Genomic DNA, 25,935 nt, shown 5'->3' on the forward strand with positions numbered 1-25,935 from the left:
CTATAGTAGCGATTATCTGCTCTTTTTGTACTACAAAGAGTAGGGCTGCAACTAGTGATTATTTTCATAATTAGTTGGTCGATTGTTTTGATTAATCAACTAAATCGGATAAAAACCTCAAAAAAAAAAAAAAAGTTGGTGTATAATTTAGTTTAATATTCTTGAATATCTACATGCAGTGGTAAATATAAATATCCAGCTATATAGTTGGATATTTAATCCACTCAGACAGATATATGTATTATTGGAGGTTTAAATTAGGGATCGGCCGATATTGACTTTTGCCGATATATCTGTATCGGCCCCGGAACTGGCTGATATTGCCGATATTCCAAATATTGCTCATGTAAGGATAAAATGATGCCACATAGCAAAATTCCGTTTACAAATGTTATTGAATATGCCACTCACATATGTAAAAATAAAAGATATAAGCAATTCCACATTAGCAGATCTGCATCTCTCACCCACTTGCCCTAAGTGATACCCCGGTGATACCGCTCTGTTTGGCATCCATTCAATACTTTTCTGTCTCTCACCCGCTCCATCTTCCACCCACCCGATACTGATCCGCCTCTCACCCACTTGCCTTAAGTGATACTGCTCCGTCTGGCAGGCATACGATGACGATCTCGGAGGTCACGTGGTCACGCCGGGCGTGACCACACACGTGACCTCTAAGATCATATGCCGGACAGACAAATCTTCAAATAGTGCATGTGGTTTTTGCTCAGGAGTTCTATTTCATTTTAAAATGGAATGTTAAAAGCAGGTGGAAATTTTCAAACACTTGTCCATTCAACAAATATACAAATCATTTTTGTATAAATATAGATGCAAATATTTTTGTCCAAAAATCCAATACATGTATGGGCAGCATAAGACATTTAGCAGCAGCAGCATGCTTTTTTTTTTTTAATCACCAGTCATGATGGGGGTTAAAAAAATAAATAAATAATCTCTACTGTAATAGAATTATAATTTCTACTGTGAAACAGTGAAAGTATTTATATTTTGTATCGTGTATGTATAATATATATATATATATATATATATATATATATATACACACACATACAAAAAAAAAATATGCTCAGAAGTCGGATATGCAGGATATTTTAACTGGGAGTCAGACATGAAGCTATATGAAGGGTGGAAATAACATTTATATATTAAAGTAGTACTAAAAGCTGAGACTTTTTTTCATGGATATAATAATTTTAAATATAATGCCCAATACTGGTAAACTTCCACTCTAAATGTAATTGTAATGCCTTATATAATCTCTAGTCTATCAGCCTCCACCTTCTCTGGGTTCAGATGCTGGTCTTCCCTGCACAGAGCCCTTAAAGTGATTGTAAGCAAGGTATATAGCAAGGTAAAAAAAAAAAAAAAAAAACTGCCTTTAGAATCACTTGGTTCCTTCCCTTGCCCAGGACTACATTTCCCATGAGGCGCTGCTCCTCACACAGTCACATTGGTAAAGTTCTCTGCCATCCACTGAAATGTACGGAGGGTGTACTAAGCTGTATGTGCGTTGCGCTGTATTTTCTGATATGTAAACAAATAATGCATTCTGTATGCAGGACAACTAATCGGCTGACTGATTAATCGATTCAGAAAATAGTTGGCAACTATTTTCATAATCGATTAGTTGTTTCAGCCCCAATGAAGAGTAAATTTCAGGTTTTTTTAACCAAATTATGACAGGTGATAAAAAAAATAAATGAAATTTAAAAAAAAAAAAAAAAAAAAAAGGAGGATGCTGCTACTAAACTTTTAAGGCTTGGTTCACACCTATGCGTTTTTTGATGCTTTTTGCAGAAACACGCTACATTTTATTTTATATGGTTCACATCTCTGCTTTTTTCAGCCGTTGCGTATTTGGAAAGGATCAAGGACTTTTTTTCAAAGCAAAAGGGTGCTTTTTTTGCCTTTTTGGCTCAATAGACTTCAATTGAGAAGCTGCAGAATATCAAGCAGTGCATTTTTTAATCTGCCAAACAAATTAGCAAAAAAAAAAAAAATGCAAAGCGCAGCAAATTCGCTTGCACAAAACGCAAGCCGCACAGCAAACACTGCAGAAATGGATCAAAAGCAAACTGCATAGTTGAGAAGAGAGCCTTATGGTTGCCATATACTTATCAATTTTCGTACAAGAATATATCTATACGAAAAACCTTTGTACACTCCCTGAATGAAAGAATGCAATTTGAAAATTTCACTTACATTCAGTTTTAAAATGAATGTAATACTTCCGGTGCCGTATGTAGGTGGACGCGTGCACTGGCAGCTCAGCACTAACCTGGACTCCAAATCGTTTTACAAGCTCCCGGGGCAGTGCTTCCTGGCTCAGCACACACCGGAAATTCTCTCCAATTTCTTGCGCTCTGCTCTCGCTCTTCCTACAGGTCACGCCACTCCTCTCCCTCACACACGTGTGCAAAGATGGCCACCACTACTCATTCTCCCTCTCCTGCACGGGACCCAGTATTACACTCCAAGTCACCAGGCAACACACTTTCAGCCATGGAAGACAATAATGGAGGAAGATGAGCAAGGGGGCTTATCTCAGGAAGACATGCATGGGCAGATAGCCAGAGCAGTTGCTGCCTTGCTTTCTCCTACTATAAACTTCACAGTGGAAAAAGCTGTGGCAGCAAGCAGGCTGCAGATCCGTAAAGAATTGGGTGTACATGCCCAGATAATTACTGAAGGGGAGCATAGAATTTCATCCTTCGAGAATGAGCAGGTTCATACTAATGCTGCGATAAAACAGTACAGACAAGCACAACAATTACTACATGATCAGATTGAGGACCTGGAAAACAGACGTGCAGTGCAGGCTTAACAAATTAAGGGTAATTGGCCTTCCTGAAATTTTCAAGCCAGGGTCTCTCCTAGACATTTGTTCCACGGTTATACCCGAGGCACTGGGCCTACTCCAGACATGCGTAGTGGAAAAGGTGCGTCGTGTAGGGTCGGTTTCTGACAGCCAGAAGAAACCGAAACCGGTCATAGTTAAAAATCTCAATTATGCAGACCGTATGGCTATTCTTCAGGGATTCCGGAAGGTCCTTACACTTTTGTTATTTGCCGATTACTCTGCAGATGTGTCGAAGAAACAAAAGGAATTTCAACCCTGTATGTGCTTACCTTTTTTAATAACGGCATTCGCTTTGGGGTGTCCGGCGATACTCTGATTACAGGCACAAAATAGGGAACAACTTGTCTTCCACACCCCAGCGAAGGCGGAAACGTACCTTCATTCCTTTGTTGTTAAAATGTCATTAGGAGACAACAGCCCTGACAAGATCAAATACTGTCCTAGGGACCAAAGGAGTCCTAGGAAAGATCCTCCCAAGCACATGAAGTCTAACCTACCGCCGACCCACACGAATGGGCGCTGACCTAGTGTTTTCTAATGGGCTGCACAGATACCCTTTCTACAAAAGCACAAAAGGTGCTGCTGAGTTTTTCTTCTTGATAAGTTACTACTGTTTAAATGTCTCCCCTGGCTCCCTACAGCTGGGGCTCTGGGTTTATTTCTTCCGTTGCTTTATGCTGTTATGCAATTTCTGCAGGTATACTTTTCCGTGATGGCAGACTTGCCTTAGGGATCATAAGCCAATCACCCACTAACTGCCAGCTCTTCTGTCTTTATGGAGCCAGGATGGCCAGCGAGGTGCGGGCTTGTGGTTTGCCGGTGGGTGATGCACATACAGAAAAAAAAACGAAGTCATTACTGTGTTGGTTCGTACATAAAAGTTTCTAGTTTTATATACCTTGTAACCCTTTTGTTTTTTTCTGTAATTGGTACCTCCTCCTCTTTTATTCCCTTCTCTTTGCCCCCCCCCCGACCCTCCTTTTTTTTCCCCCTTCCTCGTTGTGGGGATCCAGTGAAACAAAGAGGCTACAACTGTACAAGATTTATTTGAGACTTCACCCGTTTACCTTCACGCAGGTGGATTTAATCGTTACTAGTTCACAGAAAGGTCAGTTTTAAAATACGTTATGAATATAATTTCTTGGAATGTTAAGGGACTTAGGTCCCCAACCAAAACACATGAAAATACTAAGACTTTTGAAAAGGCTCAAGTCTGACATATCTTCGGAAAGATGGGTCTCCTGGAGAAGAGCCGATTTCTCCCGCATGAGAAAATTATGGGTGGGCAGAGTTTTGGGATCCGTGGCCAAGGGTAGAAAGGCAGGAGTCCTCATTCTGCTCAACAAAAAATTATCTTAGGAGTTAGTTTCTGTAAAAAAAGATGGTGAGAGTAGTAGGTTAGTCACTACCCGCATCAAATTAAATTCTAAGGAACTTGTTATATCCAGTGTTTAGGCACCCAATTCCCCAGGCATGACTTTCCACGACTTAGCAGGTAGGCTAATGCAGTACCCGCAGCTTCCTCACTTGGTGGGTGCGGACCTAAAATGGAGGATAGGCTAACCAAAGGCATGCACCGTACTCTGAGCACGAACAAATGAGAAAGCCATTTACTTTAGATGGTCTCCGCTATACAATTGATAGATCCATAGAGGGTAGCTCATCCAATGGAGAGGGATTTTACATTTTTCTCTCATCCACATGAATCCTTTGCTAGGCTAGATTACATTTTCACTACTGCTTCCTAATGCCTTACATCAAGGACACTATTATTAATGACATGGTTATCTCAGACCACAGCACCATATCCTTAAAAATTATAGATTTTGCTCCCAGATCTGCATTCCACAATGGCGTTTCCCTTCCTTTTTAATGCACAATGACCCCTTTAAAACAATGCTTCGGAAGGCTTGGTCTGAATTTTCTGACACCAATGCAAGTCATTTGGACAATCCAAATTTATTTTGGGAGGCAAGGAAAGCTTTCCTCCTATAAAAAAAAAAAAAAAAAAAAAACACAAACGTATCTTGCTGCTAGCTCCAGTTTGCGTTTTGTGTATATACACACACACACACACACACACACACACACACACACACACACACACACACACACACACACACACACACACACACACACACACACACACACACACACACACACACACACACACACACACACACACACACACACACACACACACACACACACACACACACACACACACACACACACACACACACCTCCGGGGCCACCAAGCTCATTTTAAAATTGCTAGCAAAAAAGGGTAGGTACCCCTTGGATCTGGGTTCATACCACCCAATATCATTGCTCAATGTGGACTCCAAGATACTGTCTAAAGTAGTAGCCTCACTTCTGGCTGACATTATGCCTTCCATGCTACATTTTTCGCAAGCGGGTTTCACCAAAGGAAGATTGGCCTCTTCTAATCTAAAGAAAAATCAAGATTGTGTTAGAACATGCAAAAACTCACCCAACGGAGGACATATGGATAATCGCCCTCGATGCAGAGAAGGCTTTTGACAATGTAAGCTTTCAGTGGCTCTCTGTCTTAGGCTTCAATGGTCCCCTCCTGTCATTTCATAGTGTTTATTCATCTCCCTCAGGGAGAATTATAGCGGCAGGATTAACTTCAGACTCATTTGAACTACAAAAAAAAGGCACGAGACAGGGTTGTCTACTTGGCTTCATTACTTTTTAACCTAACCATTGAACAGCTCTCCTGATGCCTCATCAAAAACGCCCGGTAACATGGAATCACTATTAGGTCAAGAGGAACTAAGAATAGCCCTTTTTGCGGACGACATACTTGTTTTTTCCTCATCTCCCTCATCAGATCTAGACTTGTTAGTTCAGATTTTTGAATCCTTCAAGACGTGCTCTGGCCTTAAAATGAATTACAGCAAAAGCGAGATACTTACATTAAATAAATCACTCGTGTGGTCTGCATCCTCTCCTTTAGTATTTAACAAAAAACATATCACATATCTGGTGATTAGGATCGGTAGGGAAACCTCCCTCTATCATCTCAACTTTCCTCCCTTGATTGACAAGATTGTTGGAGAATTGGATATGTGGATGGAGCTCCCTTTATAGCACTTTGGGAGATGCTCTCTTTTTTTAAAATGGTCAACTTTGCCCGCCTTTTATACCCTTTACAAATTATTCCGTTAAAAAAACATACAGACATTAAAAGAATAAATTCAGCTTTAATGGCTTTTATCTGGCGGAAAAAAAAAAAAAAAAAAAAAAAAAAAAAGAGAACCCAAATAACCTAGCGGGGCTTCTCCATTGCACCCACAAGTTCATTCCCCCTCCTCTCAAACAGAACTTACTGATCAAAAGACGCTGTGGTAGCCTGGAGGGAAATGAGGAGGAAACTTGACTTCTCCCCCCTTATCTCTCTGTCCCCGCCAATTATTAGTAGGGATGCACCGATCCGATATTAGGATCGGATATCGGCGCCAATATGGCCATAATAGCTGGATCGGGGGAAATCTGTAAAATTAACAGATCCACGGGCCGATCCGGTTTTGCTCTTTACATAGCTGTGAGGGAGCAGAGAACAGCTGTCAAAGAAAAAAAAAATTGTTATAAGGCATCTGCCGATACCGATCCGGAAGTATTATTTTGTTATCAGCTCACAAAAACTAGTACTTCCGGATCGGACTCGGGAATCGGCGATTTCACAAAGCAAAAGATCGGCATCGGGACCAAAAAAGTCGGATCAGCGCATCCCTAATTATTGGGAACCTGATGTTTCCTCAAGGACTGCAATAGGAGGCTTTCACTGGGAAGCACAGGGAATAATCAATGTGGCTGCTCTGTTTGACATCACCACGGGAACCTCGAAAACATTTGACTCCTTGGAAGATGAACTTGGTATACCAAATAGCCACTTCTTACATGTTCTCCAGCTCACAGACTGTCAACAAGTTTTGCCCCATTAAATCCAAGAGATTTCAAACCTCACTGTGTGAGAAGATCACAGAATTCTATAGGATAGATTATATATATATATATATATATATATATATATATATATATATATATATATATATATATATATATATATATATATATATATATATATATATATATATATATATACACACACATGTACACACACACCTCTTAAACTTCTTTTCATCAAGCCACTCCATGAAACGTCAGCGAAAGCCTGGACAAAGGATCGCAAGGGGGCAAAACCCTCTATAACATTTTAGAAGGATACTCTTCATCCTCGGTCTGGTTCCCAATGAAGTATGGAGGGAAACTCAATTTAAAAAATTCTTCATAGAGCCTAATTCCCCTTCCCCGCAATCAAGGGGGAAATGCCCCTGGTGTTCTACCCCAAAGCCAACTCTTTTTCACTGCCTCTGGAATTGCCCAGAAATCAATGGTCTTGTGTCCCATCGTTCATACGTGGAGTTACAAATCAAATGCTCCCCAAGGATCCTATGCTTCTTCTATTTGGCTGTTCGAAACAACCCCCCCCCTATATGGAGTACATTCCCTAAATCTTCAGCATGACTATCAAGGGGTACTGCTCTGTCTCCTTCTGGCCAGAAGACAAATTCTAAAACACTGGATAGTTACTTCCACCCCTACTATCTTGGAACTCAAGAATGACGTGAAAAACCTCCTGTATATAATCTGGACATCTCTTTGCAACCTGAGCGTTCCCCAAAATGCCTTGAACTTAGATGGCGTTCCTTCATTGCCAAATGCCTCACCCCCTCAGTGAGAGGGGAAAATACAAACATCCATTTCACTCTACCTGGATATCCCACCTACCACCCCCCCCCCCCCCCTTTTAGGTTCACTGGGCCATTTTCCAGCCATTAGACTAACTATTCTCCCCCCCCCTATTTTTGCTCCCCTTGTTTATTTTGGCTGCTTATAACACAGCATAATCGTGATTGAGGGTTTTTACAGTTCTATGCGGAGTTTATATCTGCTACTTTGTATTGTTACATTAGGACCCCGTTCACATTAGGTCGCTCCGACTTCGGGGGCGACCTGTGAAGTCGCGTGCACCGCGACTTGAACGGACTTCATATAATTGAAATCAATGCAAGTCGCCTCCAGGTCGCCCCGAAGTAGTACAGGACCCTTTTTCTAAGTCGGAGCGACTTGTGTCGCTCCTATTAGAACAGGTCATCTACTACTCAATGGACCCGACGGTGCGCGACTTGCCAGGCTGACAAAGTCGCCTGGCAAGTCGTAATAGTGTGATCCGGCTCTTAGACCATCTAACCACCACCTGTTGAATACTAGACAAACTTCAGTATTGTTATATTTTCATGTTTATCTCTACTGAGTGTTTAAATTACAATTCCTGTAATGTGATTGTTGTTATACTTGAAAAAAATCTAATAAAGATTTGAAAAAAAAAAAAAAAAAAATATGAATGTTATTTCTCCCAAAAACCACACACACACACACACACACACACACACACACACCACACACACACAACACACACACACACACACACACACACACACACACACACACACACACACACACACACACACACACACACACACACACACACACACACACACACACACACACACACACACACACACACACACACACACACACACACAGAAAATTGCTTTGACCAAGAAATTTCTATTCTGCTCCTTCAAATTTTCCCGTCACTGTGGTAGAAAATGAATGTTGATTTGACCCCACTAAAGATTAGTAAATCAAAACAAAAAAACTTTCTTAAAATTATTAATTTAATTTTTGTGAAGGAAGACATTGTTTTTGTAGGTCCAGCATAAGTGACAGCAGGTGCAGGTAGCTTTTATCAAGCCACCTGCCTATGACAAGGGAGTCTGTTATACATAATATATTACAGTTCTGTCTGAAACCAGCAAAACAGACTTGACATTTTTTTTTTTTTTCCTTTAAATAAAAAATGTGATCTCCGAGTCTGATACTTAGCAGATTCAACCTCTAATAGTATATCTCATCTGTCTCTTATTCTCAGAGTAGATTTGAGATTTTGCTCCCTAACCATATAGTTGGGCATTTATATTTACCACTGCATAGAGATATTTAGGAATAAATCACTTTTTTTTATTTTACATATTAACGAAATTATACAACAGGGCGCCTGAGCTTTTGTCAGTGACAAGTGCTTCAACTGCAATTGCAGGGCGGACATCATGGGGATCACGATTAGCAGTGGGGATGAAGACGACCCAGATTGAGCAGGAAGAGAGCGGCATGGCACCTGCTGACAGTGGGAGAAACGAGTGGCCTGCAGAATGCGGTAAAGCTAGAGGATTCCTGGTGGCCCGTCATCCTTTCTGGGGTATTGCTGGAGCAGGCTAAGGGAGGCAGCGGCCCGGCTCAGGGACATTAAGGCTCCAAACTCAGTGTTTTCCAGACATCCAAAGACTCCCGCGAGGTGCATTTGAGCTGCGGCTCCCTGACATCCCGGCTGTAAGCTCTCAAAACGGAGCCGATGCTTCCTGTATAGCAGGGATTCTCAAACTACGGCCCTCCAGCTGTTGCGGAACTACACATCCCATGAGGCATTGTAATACTCTGACATTCACAGATATGACTAGGCATGATGGGAATTGTAGTTCCTGAACAACTGGAGGGCCATCGTTTCAAGACCCCTGCTGTATAGTTTCGGCTCCATCCTGTCACAGGCGGAGTGATAGCAAATGCACTCCGCCTGTGAGAGGAGAGATACAGGAAGCATCGGCGCTGCTCTTCACACTCCGTTGATCATGTATTGATCATGTGTCTCAGACGAGCCAGCATTTCTCGTCAGCAGAACTCCCGAGCAGTATCCACCTGCAGTAAAGCATAATTGTAAGTATCCCAGCATGTGCAGTGTTTGACTCCTACCACCATGACCACTTTAAATCACTTTAGTGGTTATGGTGGTTAGAGTGTTCCCTCAATATCTCTCTGTATACTGATTCCGTTTCGTTTGATCATCCTCTAGTGGTGTTAAATTAGTGGGGGAAGGTGGGCACAGAGTGCCACGTCCCTGAAATTCGTTTTTGCAGGTTAAAATATCTGGTTTTAACAGCAATAAGCAACCTGCTCCACTAACGTGGCGGGGATGGCCACAGAAGGTGGCAGCGGGAAGGAGAGCAGGCACTGGAGACGGAGCTGCCATCCATGCCATCTGGAGCCAGGGGGACCAAGGTGGGGGGGGGGGGGGTGAGCTCATTGCCACAGCCACCATACCTCCTCTGCTGCAGAGGGGACAGAAGTATCTGAGCTCTGATATCTGCAGATAACTAGGAGATCAATGCAACAGCTGAAGTCAAGGAAAGGGTGCCATCTACCAGGTAAGATCTAATGGGGGAAGGGGAGTGCAAATACCTGATTCATACCATTTGGAGGGTAAGGAGATGACTGATGCCGCCACCTTTTCTGTCTGAGGTTTGGTGCCAAAGGCTCCTCCTGAGCTTTATACACAGCACATGAAATCTGGGGCACCAGTTACATACCCGATGTATACCTTAAAAAATAAATAAATGTGTTAGCGCAGCAATCTCCCCCAGAGCTATTGTGTTCTGACAGGGGGACTGATGCATAGATGCAGAAGGGTCAGCAGCTAACACCAAAAGAGGCTCAGGCCTGCATTGTAAAACCATAGCACAGAGCAGGCACATGACAATCACTAACTTTCAAAAAGCTAAACCACAACTTGTTTATGACCTCCTATAATCTACCACAAAATGTGTCACCAATGCCAATCGTGTAAAGAAAAAGCATAGTTCTACCCTTGTATATAGCCTTTTTTGTTTTGGATACATTAGGGAAGGCTAATCTGCTTATTTGTTGCTGTGTCCCCTATTGAAAAGAAGATTTCACTAAACTTCCTTCCCATCCCAGAGAAGCAGCAAGAAGTGAGAGGAAATCTACAAAGTGTGCTTGAAGTTCCCTTGTCACTGAACAGGTTTCTCACCAATGTATTTTCCTTTACTGTACACTAGTAAAGTTTTTGTTTTAACAACATTCATTCAATTTTCTGATTAGTAGGGTCATAGTGATGTTCATGTTTGACCACAGAGACAAGAAAATTTAAAGAAGATGGAAATTATTTTTTGAACGATTTACAAATTTGTAGTCGTGAATAGGATTTTCATTTGCTAAATTGCAGTCACTCCAAAATTGAATGTTAAAAGAAACATTCCCCCCCCCCCCCAAACAACATTCATCCAGACATCAAGTGTACAAATAATATTAATACAAACATTTGGTGAAAGCAAGCGTTCAGTGGCAACCAAAATATTTGGCATTTTCTCATCACTTGGACAATAAATGAAAGCCACCTAGCAAGAACCTAGAGAGTGAAAATTTAACAAGCATTTTAAACATTGCTACAAAAAAAAAAGTGAAATAAACTGAGCTAGAACAGGGTGTAAAAATGTCAATATTAAAGTGCACCTAAATCAATACCAAACAATTTAATATACTGCAACTAACCAGTCTTTAGATTAGGTCCATATATGTGAATTGTAGTAAGAAGCACAAAATCATAAGCCTTCCTCCAACGCAAAGTGCCACACGCCTCACTTTCACGTGAGCCAAAACAAATACCAAAAATGCCAAACATTTAAGTACAGCACGCCTTAAAATAATAATTGAAAAATAAAACCCATGGTCATGCACTTTTGTGCCAACTGAAATGAATGGGCTGCTCTCCACACAATACGCAAAACACATGTGCACCATCACACCTGCAGAGGTCTGAACTTAGCCTTTGACGTAGTGCCAGCCATAATTTTTTCAGTCTGACATTTTCTGAAAATACCTGTTGATCCTACCAATCCTTGCTGAAATTTCTTTTACACTAAACTGAAATCTCAAACCATATTATCAACCTTCCCAGCTATCCTCTGAACTACAGAGCACCCCGCAGGGTGATAACAGCAAAGAAAGGCCTGCTTCCTGTCCTTTTCTTCACCCTGCGGAGTGAGCGCTTTGGTTTAATGAAAAAACATTTTTTTTTTTTTTTTTTATTATTTTTAGGGTATCCTTTCAGTATACAGTAGCTCAGCGGGGAACATTCCCCCATCCACATTGAGCCTAGTTGATCGTTTAATGGACAAAAAGAAAAATTGACTCCTTTAGAGAATATGTATATATATATATATACATATATATATATACACACACACACACACACACACACACACACACACACACACACACACACACACACACACACACACACACACACACACACACACACACACACACTATGCAGAAGTCCGTTTTTTTGTCCATTAAACCATCAACTAGGCTCAATGTGGATGGGGGAATGTTACCCGCTGAGCTACTGTATACTGACAGTGGGGATACCTGCCCACTGTCAGGTTACACTACTAATCAAGTGGCAAAAATGAGACAGGGTGGTTGTAAAATCCGAGAAGGAAAGGGGGTGGAGTTTGTTAGCTATGATTAAAGGGAAAGTGCATCCACACACTTCATCAGTTTTACTTTGTCTCAAATGTGAAATCAATCGATAACCAAAGAAGCACTGTGCTGTTACAAGTTTAAAAATTGCTCTACCATTTGACCATCACCTAACCTATTCAAACAATATACATATCGTTTACAAGAGATCAGAGGCAGTAAACCACTGCATTGGAATGGTTTCTTCTGGAAGATCATGGGGAACAAAAAAATCAAATCACCTGTAAGAGTTCTATTTATACAAAGTTTTCACATAAATTAGAAAAACTTGTGAAACTTAAATTGGAAAAATTTGTTATTCTGGGGTGAAGTTGTGATTCTTGGGTCTGTGCAGATGTAAACAAAACCATTAATACAAACACACACTGATTAAGTGCCGGTGTCGTGTCGGATAATGTCTCCCGTTGGATAGTGCATCTGATGGACTGACGTCACTGCAGCTGACTGCTCAGATCAGCTGTGCTGGCGGTGACGACACTGACATGCGCAGTTTGTCGGATGCACTATCCGACGGTCACTTTGTGGAGCTGTCCCGGGGCGAACCATAGGTGCTGGAGACCCAGAAATTGTATCCTGGGTAGCCTCAGGGATGCAAGGGCTCGGAGTAGTGACCCCGAGAATCGGGCCTCCCCCGCCATAGACTTCAATGTTAAACTCGGTCACCTCGTGGTGAGCTCCCGGTTAGGGTACGGTCCCTTTTGGGGTGCTGTCCCGGGCATGCCATAAGTCGCGTCTGATACGAAAAAAAATATGGTTGATAGCCAAGACCCTCAGGTACATCTGGAAAAAATTTGGGGTCTCAGGGACCTTTGGGCTCGGAGCAGCGACATGTCAAAGTGGACCAAGTTTCCCCATAGACCTCAACATAAAAAATTTGAGCGTCTGTCACGGGCGAACCATAGGTGCTGGAGACCCCAAAATGTTATAGAGGGTAGCCAAGCCCCTTCCCTACGGCTGATAAAATTTTGGGGTCCTGGGGATGCAAGGGCTTGGAATATCAACCCCGATAACCGCCCCCCCATAGACTTCAATGATAATCCCGGTCACCTCGCGGTTAGGGTGCGGTCCATTTGGGGTGCTGTTCCGGGCAAACCATAGGTCGTGTCTGCTACGAAAAATTTCCTAGGTAGCCAAGACCCTCAGGTACATCTGGAAAAAATTTGGGGTCTCGAGGACCTTTGGGCTCGGAGCAGCGACGTGCCAAAGTGGACCAAGTTTCCCCATAGACTTCAATGTTAACCACTTTACCACCGGAGGATTTTGCGGTCTTACGTCCAGGCCACTTTTTTACGATTCGGCACGGTGCGACTTTAACTGACAATTGCACGGTCATGCAACACCGTACCCAAACGACACGTCCTTTTTTTCCCCAAACAGAGCTTTCTTTTGATGATATTTGATCACCTGTGCGATTTTCATTTTTTGCAATATTAATTAAAAAAAAGCGACAATTTTGAAAAACAACAATATTTTTCTACTTTGACAGTTAAATATCCAATATATTCAATTTTTGTCATATATTTAGGCCAAAATGGATTTAGCTGCATGTCTTTGACAAAAAAATTCTCAATGAGCGTATTTTTAACCGCTTTATGACCGGAAGGTTTTATCCCATTCCTGACCATGCGATTCGGCACTGCATTATTTTAAACGGACAATTGCGCGGTCATGCAACACTGTACCCAAATTAAATTGATGTCCTTTTTTTCCCCACAAATAGAGCTTTCTTTTGGTGTTATTTGATCACCTGTGCAATTTTTACTTTTTGCTCTATAAACAAAAAAACAGCGACAATTTTGAAAAAAACAACAATATTTTACACATTTTTTATATGAAATTCCCCCGATCGGGAAAGAGCAGCAGTGATCACCGCCTATCCTCCCCTGGCCCGACTCCAGCTGTAACTGAATACAGCGTGAGCGAGCCTCCGGCGGCGAGAGAGGGGAATGTCTGGTGACGTAGGTCTACGTCACCAGACGATAACAAGCCACTTTGCCGCAGTACAGTAAACGTGACTGGTCGGCAAGTGGTTAAATCCGCGCATACGCAGATCGCGATGATTCTTCCCGCAGCCTTCCGTCGAATAGTGCATCCGACGGACTGCGCATGCATCAACCCCAGCTAATGACGTCAACCCCAGCTGAGCGGAGCAGTCAGCTGGAGTGACGTCATTTACCGCGCATGCACAGTCTGTCGGATGCACTATCCGACGGAAGGCACTGGTTTACCCTTGTGCGGTTTGCGAGATCGCATGTAATTTGGAGCGCACTGCTCCTAAATGACATGCGATCTCATGTGCGGATGCGAGTTCAGCCATACACTTTGTATGGCTGAATTTACAGAGCATCCGTAGCAAACTCGCACATGAGGCTTTTTTTGAGCCGCATCAGAATCGGATCGCACAGTGGTTCACACTAATGTGATCCGATTCTGTGCGAATTTTCAGATCGCACCGCGATATGCAATCGCAACTGGGGGTGTCGTTAACTTTTAATTGACACCCGCTGCGTATCGTATATGGCAGTGTGAACTTCCAGATGTGCGGATGCGATGCGGGAACACGCTGCATATTCGCAGCGTTCCCGTATCGCACAAGTGTGAACTGGCACTAAAGCAATTTACATGTGGCAAATATTTAGCAGAAGTATGCAAAAAAAAATAAAAAAAAAACAACAACCACCACCCTCTTCAACACAGCAATGGGTGAAATTATGTATATTTTCTAATGAACCACACATAGCAAGGAAACAGCCTTGCATTTAAAGCGGTACTAAACCCACAACAGTAAAATTAGTCTGTCTATGCAGTAAAGCAGGCTTGTTATACTCACTGTGGAACCTAAGGGGTTAATCCACTGCATTGTGAAATTAAGACTATTAGATCATGGCTTCTCTGATCCCCCCAACTCCTAATAATTTCATAACAGTCTATGGAGTTGGGCTGCACATGCTCAATTTGGTACATAAAGTTTTGTTTTTTTTTTTCCTTGGTAGAGTGCATGTGATCAGCACAGGGTAAATCAGCACTGTCCAGACAGAAGGTCAGGGCTCTTGCAACCTCAACAGAACAGTTAGTCAGAAAACTCCTCCTACAAGCTTTAACCAGTGCTTGGCTGGACTGATAAAAGTCACAAGACTGCTCTAACTGCTGAGAAACCGTAATTAGCAGCTTGCATACTAAAATAATGGCATTTCTGTGTACAGTGGCAGACCAGATATTGTGAATGTAGGGTCCTAGGTTTAGTAACACTAAGAGTAATCCAGCTAACCTATACAGGGACACCTAGGGTGTAAGACACAACGTCTCATGCATATTATCAGACACATTAAAAATTTTACACGTTGCATAAAACAAAACCCACAAAAAAGTAAGCAAACAAAATATATTTTTATGTAAAATGATAAGCAAGACATCTAGACATTATTTTGTGTACAAGTTTAAATGAACTGTGAGCACAGAAAATCAGTAAAGTGGAAAAACAAAAACATAAAAACTTTAGCAAATGTTCTCTACCAAATAATTACTCAATAAAAGCACAGTACAGCTGCAATATTCCCCTTAGTCATGTTCTACTGGCTATGTATAGAATGCAGCACAACAGGTTAAATGTGTTAACTCAGCAAGCAAACATGCTATGCTACAGCAAACCAAAGCAAGTCACAAACTGGAAGCAGCAGAGCGTTGTATTCAGAGAGCGAGAGACAACTTGTTACCACACCCACCCTATACCACCAACAAATGAGAAGCAACAGAACGGGAGGGTGGCAGCATACAAGCCTTGAAGGCCCCACCATGCTATGACGCAGTTAGGCTACCTGATCTTCCCCTCCCTCTGACAACATTGTTCTTTTACAAGGAAGACAACATAGCCTAAATGTGAGGCAATACTAGCTTTCTTTCATCCTAGGTTAGCTCTTAATACGAGAGCAATATAATTATAGTACTAAGGATTCTTTTCATTCTCAATAGCAGTTGCCTGTTAGGACCAATCATTTCAGCAGGGTGATTCCAGAAAACCCCACAAGCCTAAGAGATAATATGCATTAGATGAGGAAATAAACCAAAACTGCATGCAACATTTTTGAAACACTAAAATAAGAATATATATATTTAAAAGTGAAATGTTTTTGTAGTGGAGTAACCTTAGTTTACTAGGTTTAAGATTAATCCCATAACAAAAGGGTGGGATTGGGAGGTAACCTACTATAGACCGTAAACATAGAGGAGTGGCATATTAAGGAGGGAGTTACCACAGGGTATGGATCTCATGACACCAGAAAGAGGGCAGCTGAGAATGTAGAAAATCCAATCAACTATACATATCAAAACACTATACTGATACAAAAAAGCAGAATTAAACAAACACACGTGAAATATATGGCAGAGTGTTTACCAACATCTGCTGCTGTTCGGATCAGAGAAAATACAAGGAGAGCTAACTTTATGGAACACATGATTCATACATAGAGATCCAACTTTATGAACACATGATTCTATGCCAAGTCAGCAGAATAAATTGTCTTTTTAATAAGGTAAAAGACATTTTTCTAAAAGGTGTGTGATAAAATCAGATTGGTTTCCCACACACCGCCAAGCATATGTTACTTTTCATTACCAGCGCTGACAAACGTGTACATCTGTTTAGCCACATATGTGTGTGATATGAGAGGACCTGGCATGAATCAAACTGATCATTTAACTCCCGCTGCCAGCCTTGTGATTGGAACATCAAATAATCCCACCCAAATCAGCACATCCTGGATCACACCACCTAGAAAACTTCAGCTTCCCTTTATTTACAGAGCTTGTCATCTGCCTGCTGACCGTGTATCCCTCACCTTTTCAGGACATCTTACAAGCAGACAAGTGCTTATTTTGGGTCCCTGCAACATCCCCTCCCCCCCCCCCCTTAACTCCACCAAAGACTGGATCACAAATAATTATGAAAACTCAGGTAGATCCCGGTCCAAAGATCGCACACCTTTTATTTGGACCCCCATGTGGCTGCACTAATCACAGGGAGAGAAGGGGGGGGATCTCTGACCTCTGAAGAGAAGACGATGGGGGGGGGGGGCATGACTTATTTAGGAGTCGGTGACTACATGTAGCAATCGGTGGCGGCGAGGTTCAGCCCAGGTTACTCGCACACACTGGCGCCAAAACAAGGGGCCCCATCCTCCCAGGCTGACCCCAAACCATGGCCGCACACACGTGACCTCTGCTGGTTGCTATGGGTTACCGCGGACTTAGTTTGCCGGCCCGGTAGACACAGGCCTGGCGGAGCCGGGGACAGTACACTGTGAGGGGGGGGGGGAGACAATAATGGGGGCACCCGGGAAAAGCAGGAAGAAGAAAAGGCCGCGTCCTCCCTCCCTCCTCCCCCCTATCTCTTCCCCGCCTCCCTCCCGGCCACCGCCGCTTCCCTCAGCCAGGCCCCGGACACCGACCTACCTCAGAAACCTGAGCGGGGAAAACCTCCCCCACCCCCGCCCGCTCAACTCCGCTCACAACACAACAAGGCCGCACCGAGGAAACTTCCACCAACGTGTCCGCCATTTTACAACTTACCTCAGCTCCAGCACAGCGCGCCTCCCGGGGGAGGGCCTCGTCCCGCCGGCTGCTACTAATCCCGACAACGGACACAGGCGGCGGTCCCACAGCGAACAGTCAGCCGGTGACAAGGCCTAATCCTTCTCCGGGCCCGGGATGACAAATACCAAGCGCTTTGGCGGCGGCGGCTCGGGGTCGGCTTGAGTTGTTCGCTCCTCGGCAGCTCGAAGTCGAATGAGGCGCGCAGGCGCCACCTGGCGGCCACAAGGCGGTGTCCGGCTCTCGCTGGGGTGCAGCGCCACCTAATGGGCAGAGTCCTTGTTTTGGTTATTTAACCCCGGCGCTGCCAGGGCCGGACACTCACACCTCCTGTAACTAACCCCTTCTCTGTCAGCCAATGACTTTTGTTCTGTGGAGTCACCTTTCCGTGTTTTTCAAACAAACATCTAGCGGAGCTGTGCTCACAGCGGTGTATAGATTATAGTCAATGCATGAAATGTAATACTTTGTATATCTGTGCAAAGGACAAGATATCAACAATGAAGGGATGTTATGTGAATGGTATAAAGCTGGCCAGTCATCTTACTACTATGGGAATTACCAATAGGTGTGTAGTAGGAGGGCCTGCCTGACCATACATGGCCTGCAGTGCTGAGGGTAGGCCCTTCTACTCCATGATTGTTGGTACAGGACATTGGACACAGATTGGCCATGCTGATTGTACCACGTGTCCATCTTTAGATCACATACAATGCTGGCTTCTGGGCGATCTCCATAATATGGACATCTTCTTATCTGCTGTCACTAACAGGTGTCAGCCCTGCCCATGTGTTATTGTCATCTGATGATCACACAGGAAAAGTTTCATACATTTCTAAGCAACCTGTAATCCTGCAACTACTGGGAGCTTTGTGTGTTTACATTCCAGCCATACATGTGTCAGGGTTCGCCCTGATCTCATTGTATTCTATGTGTATGTCACCCCCTATCTGCCATCTTCCAGGGACCCTCAGCTCAAACTATTCCTCTACCCCCACCTTCTGAAAACTCAACTCACCAATAAAATGTCTTCTTTCCTTTTCCTAAACCATTTCAAATAAAACCTACTTGAAGTTTTGGTGAACAACCCCCGCTCTTCTCTTATGGAACACTTGCTTGTTAGGGCTCGCTTACACTTGCCGTAGCCTTCTGAAGCACGATCGGTGGTAGATCACTTTTCAGAGAGTATTGTTTCCTCCTCACCATCTGTTTTTACCCTTAAAAGCCTGCACCACAAGCGCGTACATTGCATGTGGTTGCATCGCACACCCATTTACTCGCATGGGATACATTCAGCAGGCAGTACTGGCCACCCAACACAAGGGGGATGAATTTAGGCATGTTGCAATGCAAAGCACCTCCACATGTGTGTACCCCCATACTGTTCCCTTTGCAACTTGGGGACTTGAAGGGGTGGGCTGGTAAAAGTGTGGTTCAGTTGCCTTTTTTCACTAGCCCTCCTAAACTCAAGTGTAAATGAGACCTTTGTGATCACAAAACAAGGGGGTTCTTTAACCAGTTGGCGCTGAGCGCACACAAATATGCGGCCTCTCATGCACCAAGTAGCCACATATTTGCATGCTATAGTGTTACCAGTGCTGTGCCAAGAGCTCCCAGCTCAGCTTCTGGAAAGTTTCCAGTCATGTGACAGCCAATCACAGCGGTCACATAGCCTTAAGCCCCGCCTCTCAGCATTGCAAACCACTTAAAGGGCCAGCAGTGGCCAGTTTCAAGGGGTTAAAGAGGTTGTAAACCCATACATTTTTTTTTTTTTTTGCAACTTGAAAGAGAAACACATAATGAGCTAGTATGCGGTGCATACTAGCTCATTATGAAATACTTACCTTAGAATGAGCCCCCGCCGTGCCGCCCGCTTACCTGTATGACGGGCGACATGTCCAGTCGCCCGTCTTCCGGGATCGCAGCATCCGGCCATCTGATTGGCCGGAGCCGCGGTGATGTCACTCCCGCAGGAGCCGACCGTCACGGGGCTCTGAAGGAACGGCACCAGGGGCCGTTCCTTCAGAGCGCATGCGCCAGTGACGTCACTGGCGGCATGTAAGGTAAATATCTCCTAAACGGTATATGTTTAAGAGATATTTACAGTACCTATAGGTAAGCCTTATCATAGGCTTACCTATAGGTAAAAGTTGCAGAGGAGGGTTTACTTCCTCTTTAAAATGACTGTGCCGCTTAAAAAAAAAAAACTTAAAAATAGAACACATTACTTGCACCTCATTCACACTTGTGTGACTTGTCATTCAACTTTGGACATCAAACTCGCATGACAAGTCATACCTCATGTTTTCCGATGATAATCATTCATATATGCCACCTAAGGTTGCAGTGATTTCAAAGTAGTTCATGGACTACTTTGGTCCAAATTTCATACAACTTGAGGGCCATAGACTTCAATGTTAACCATCAAAAGCTACATTAAAGTCATACCTGAATGTTTTACATGCAACAGTAGGGCCGACTTTGCAGATGGACAAGTCACATCAAAGTCACACCCATCCAAAGCTGCACATAAAGTGTACTCCAAAGTCAGCGCAACTTTGGAGTTGTACAAGTGTGAATGGAGCCTTAGGTCCCCAGCAAGTCACAACTTCACTGTCATTAAAAGAATCTTCAGTATCTGACTTCTCTGGGTATGTCATCTGCCTGACCCCCAGCTGTGTACCGTGGTTTCTCCCCACCAGCCTCTATGCTATGAGTGTGGCCTGTAACAAAGTTAGGGCAGGACAATGGAACCATAGTGTCAGCAGGAGACATAGGGGTTGATTTACTGAAGCTAGAGTGCAAAATCTGGTGCAGCCCTGCATAGAAATAAATCCACTTCCAGGTTTTATTGGTAAAGCCTAAACAAACAGAAGTTAGAAGCTGATTGGCTAACATGTACAGCTGCACCAGATTTTGCACTCTCCAGTTTTAGTAAATCAATCCTACAGGCTTCCAGCACTCCTGGATATTCTTCAGTGCAGTTAGAATTCACTGCTTTCTGGAGAAATAAGAATTAAGGCCCCATGTACACTAACACATCATGAATAACATGCATTGTCATTCATTTGGAATGGAACTCCAAAGTACTAAGGCAAAGACCTATGTTGTAGCACGCTGTAGTGCAAGGCAACGTATGGTAGTGCATTGGGTTAGAAAAAAGAATCATGTCTGATTTTCAGGATGTTGGGGTGTATTGGCTGCCCACTCATCTCTATGGGCTGCCCTAACACAATGCAAATTAACATGCAACATAATACTGCAATGAAGAAAGCGTGCCCTCAGTTTTCTTTTTCACTGAGTTTTTTTTTTTTTTTTGCAGGAGACAGTCACTTTATAGCCCAAATATACTTTATTTTATTTTAAGCCGTTTTGCAAATTCTTTATTTAAGGTATCTAGCATTCGCAAATAACAAAGCGCAATAACTATCATACTTATGCATAAAGATCTGGTATTATTCAGACTTCCATAAATGCATTATTCAAGCCGTTTTGTATTTCATGCATGGGGGGGATTGCATGTCTTATACTAATTTCTGTAAAGAAATTTCAGGAGGAAGGTTCTTCCTGCTTCTTGTATGAAATACACTTATTGGGCTGGTGAAGAGTGCAGCTCTGCATAGAAACCAATCAACTTCCAGGCTTTGTCAAAGCTTATTTGAACAAGCTGAATTTAGAAGCTGATTGGCTACCATGCACAGCTGCACCTGGTTTTGCACACTCCAGTTTTAGTAAAGCCCCGTACACACCTACCGAATGTCGGCCGAATGATCGGCCGTCTTTTGTCGAGGGCTGTCCTGTCGGTTGAAAAGTGCTAAAGACTGCACATGAATTTTGTCGGCCAACAACAGCCGACTGCAGAAGTGATGTCATGTGATGGTTAACTTTCCGTGTGTTTTTTCTTCTCTGAGCATGCCCAGTCTTGCTCATCTGCTGTTTGTCGGCCGAATTCTGTACTGACTGGCGAACAATCGGCCGTTCTGGTGTTGGCCAACAAAAATTTTAATGCCTGCACACCGGATTTTGTTCGGCCGAAAAGTCGCAGTCGGTTGTCGGAAGCATCATACTAACAAGCCGACAATCGGCCGATCGGTCGGTGGCCGAATATTTACGACCGACAATCGCTACGTGTGTTCGGGCCTTAAGTCAACCCCAATGTGAACATTGATAAGGAACTGGAGCACACAAATCTGGTATAGATGTTTTTTTTTCTTGGGTATAGATGTTTATATTAACCAATCAGCTTCTATTGTCAGCTTGTTCAGTTGAGCTATGAAAATGAAAGCTAGAAGCTGATTGGATGCCATGCATGTCTGCTCCAGTCTAAAAATCTGTACTGACTGAAGGAAAATCGGACGTTGTATTGACGGTCGACAAAAATTTTATAGCCTGCATACCAGGATTTTTTCGGCCGAAAAGTCGGAGTCGGTTGTTGGAAGCATCATACTAACAAGCCGAAAATCGGCCGATCGGTCGTCAGACGAAAATTCCCGGCCGAATTTCGACACGTGTGTACGAGGCTTTAGTAAACTCCATGTTTTAAATATGGTCCATTCCTTCCCTGTAAAAGTCAAACCCTACAGCAAAGTGTTTGGAGCCCCATATAGATCTACACAGCATACCAGAATCTAGTTATAATGAACCGAAGCTGTCTCCATGAGAACATACGGAATATATGAATGGCCTGTACATCTAAATAAAATCAGACACCCGTCTTCTCAGAACATAGTCCACAGGTGGAGAAATTTCCAGTGTCTTCCTATTTCTAGGAAACCGCAAATGTGACCAAAATCTGAAGTTGTATTTAGCATAGAAACATAGAAGAGAGCAGACTTGTATAAAGTACTCAAAATTTCTACTTGAGTAAAAGTACAAGTGCTCGATCAAAAAATTACTTGAGTAGAAGTGGAAGTGCTCGCAGAAAAAGTTACTTAAGTAGAAGTACTAAAGTATTCAACATTTTTTTTACTTAAGTATTGCAAGTAGTTTTTTCAAAAAATTTGCTACTTAAGTACTAAAAGTAAAAAGTACCAGTAGTTTTGAAAAAAAATTTCTACTCAAGTACTGAAAGTAGAAGTACAAGTACTGTGTTATGTAGTTATTAAAGAAAGAAGTCAAAAGTTTGAACATCATATTGTTTTTATTATTTCAAATGATTTATTCAAATGATTAACCGGTGTTTGTTAGTAGTTTCTTGATGCACTTTAAGCGCTGTAGCATCATTTATTTGTTTGTTTCATATTTTCTTTTTATTGGAAAGATTTGGTAAAGCAGCTTTTATTATACACAGCCTTTATTTTCGTATGCGCTGATTTACAAATGACATTATACACATTTTTTTGAGCTTTATGCAACCTGCCATCTACTGTTCTGGCAGTGGTAATTTTTTTAAAAGTAACGAGTAACTATGCAGCACAAAAAAAAAATACTTGAGTAGAAGTATCGAAATCATCGAAAAAATGTAGTGAAGTAAAAGTAGAAGTAGGAGAAAAAAATTCTACTCTAGGAAAGTACAGATACCGCATTTCGGTACTTAAGTAGTTCTACTTCGTTACTATACATCTCTGAAAGAGAGATGGTGGGAAAAAGACCAGGAGGTTCATTGAATCAGCCCCCTAACTATACGGTATATATATTTTCTTAGGTTCGTTTTGAACTTGCCTCCTGCTAGTTTGAAGTCATGTCCCTGTGTTGTTGACCTCAACTTTAAAAAACCTGTCCTGAACTATATTCACTGTATTTAGTCCTGTCTGCCCTTTCCTCCAGACTATACATGAGAAGTTCCTGAAGTCTCTTCTGATACGTTTTATCCCCAGACCTTTCACCATTTCTATTGTCCATCTCCGGACTCCTATCTCATCAATACCTTTCTGTAGGCCCGTTCACAGCTGCTCAAATGCAAATCTGTGTGTGTAGGGGGACGGTGGTATGCATTATAACAACTCCATTGTTTACTTGTTTCTATTTGTGACAAAAGCACTATTCAGCGGTGTGACACCCTCCAGTTAGGTGAGTTACATAAAAATGGAACACGTCTGTATTGTTACACAACCCACCTCCACCATTAGGCCTCATGCACACGAGGCATTTAAAACAACGAGCTGCAAAACCAGTTGTGACACCAGGAAAAAGCAGCTGTAAGAACGTGCTTTAGAAGAGTTTTGTATTGGCGTTATGCATGTTTTTGCCATGTTTAGCAGCCTTTCTCTGCCCTCTTCTATTTTCCAACCTCAAATCCAACTACTACAGCTTAAAAACGTCTGACGTGGCCTTACGCTGTATGTACCCTTTCGTAGTATCAGGCGTTTTTACAGTTTAACGCTGCTGCTCCAGAATGCGCTGACCCTGGGGTTTTTTTACAGCCTAAAAAAAAAAATGCCTGACGCTCCTAAAAGCAGCTGTAAAAACACCCTGTGTGCACGAGGCCTGCCGCCTTACAGCTTGGTATTATGTGTGGCAGCCCTTGCCGCCCCTCTGAAAAGAGTTTTGCAGCGAATAGCTTTTTAGAGGGCGTATGACAGGTGGGGAAGAGGCGATATGTCCCCTTTTCACTGGCTAAAACTAGCCCTGAAAATGCCAACCCACCGCACCACAACTATATCCCTGTGGTGGCAGTGAAGCTCCATTCACTGGATTGCGTTGCATTTGGCAGCAGTACTGCCCACCAATCACAACAAGACTTTTCATTTTTGCTGAAAAACATCACGGCGGCTGAATGCTCTTGTTTTGATGAGCAGTTAAGGGGGGGCTTAACAACCATCTGCTTTTACCTCCCCTCAGCCAGCCATCTGAATGAGCCCTAATGGCGTTCACAGGGCATATAAAGGATAGTTTTCTGTCTGCCATGACACTGACCTGCGTTGTTCTATGGAGATCAATGGGCATTCTGCAAATGAGCCCTAACTTGTCATTTTACCTCATCTCTGCCCTATCAGAAGCAGCGCCTATTTCTAGGGCATGGTCAGCCATTTTTGGGTGAATCTTGTGTGAAAACAAGGCCCCCTTTGAGCTGGGGATCAGGGTGAATCGTGTGTAAAAACATGGCCCCCATGAGCTGGGGATCAGGGTGAATCATGTGTGAATACATTGCCCCGATGTTCTAGGGATTAGGGTGAATCATGTATGAAAACATGGCCCCCGTGAGCTGGGGATCAGGGTGAATCCTGTGTAAAAACATGGCCTCCGTGAGCTAAGGATCAGAGTGAATTGTGTGTGAGAACATGGCCCCCATTTTCTAGGGATCAGGGTGAATCGTGTGTGAAAACATTGCCCCATGAGCTGGGGATCAGGGTGAACCTTGTGTGAAAACATTGCCCCATGAGCTGGGGATCAGGGTGAACCTTGTGTGAAAACATTGCCCCATGAGCTGGGGATCAGGGTGAACCTTGTGTGAAAACATTGCCCCATGAGCTGGGGATCAGGGTGAACCTTGTGTGAAATCATGTCCCCATGAACTGGGGATCAGGGTGAGTCGTGTGTGAAAACATGGATCCCATGTTCAGGGGGGATCAGGGTGAATCCTGTGTGAAAACATTGCCCCCATGTTCTAGGGATCAGGGTGAATTGTGTGAAAACATGGCCCCCATGCGCTGGGGATCAGGGTGAATCCTGTGTGAAAACATGGCCCCCATGCGCTGGGGATCAGGGTGAATTGTGTGAAAACATGGATCCCACAAGCTGGAGATCAGGGTGCATTGTGTGTGAAAACATTGCCCCCATGTTCTTGAGGTCAGGGTGCATCCTGTGTGAAGTCATGGTTCCCTTGTGCTGGGGGATCAGGGTGAATCTTGTGTGAAAACATTGCCCCCATGTTCTGGAGGTCCGGGTGCATCCTGTGTGAAGACATGGTCCCTTTGTGTTGGGGGATCAGGGTGAATCTTGTGTGAAAACATTGCTATGTTCTGGAGGTCAGGGTGCATCCTGTGTGAAGACATGGTCCCCTTGTGTTGGGGGATCAGGGTGAATCTTGT

At 43.2% G+C, this 25,935-nt stretch overlaps 1 protein-coding gene across 2 annotated transcripts in view; it reads right to left on the minus strand.

Moving 5' to 3' along the window:
• Positions 1 to 18,174, minus strand: part of STAG2 (STAG2 cohesin complex component) — a 232,976-nt gene extending 214,802 nt beyond the window's left edge. The window contains exon 1 of one of the 2 annotated variants that reach the window (XM_082262770.1): positions 17,945 to 18,174. The gene's annotated coding sequence lies outside the window, so the exon portion shown is untranslated. The other variant, XM_082262771.1, reaches the window with a different exon arrangement.
• Positions 18,175 to 25,935: the final 7,761 nt, after the last annotated feature.

Source organism: Pelophylax lessonae, assembly GCF_965119305.1.
Source record: "Pelophylax lessonae genome assembly, chromosome: 7".
Classification (NCBI taxonomy): domain Eukaryota; kingdom Metazoa; phylum Chordata; class Amphibia; order Anura; family Ranidae; genus Pelophylax; species Pelophylax lessonae.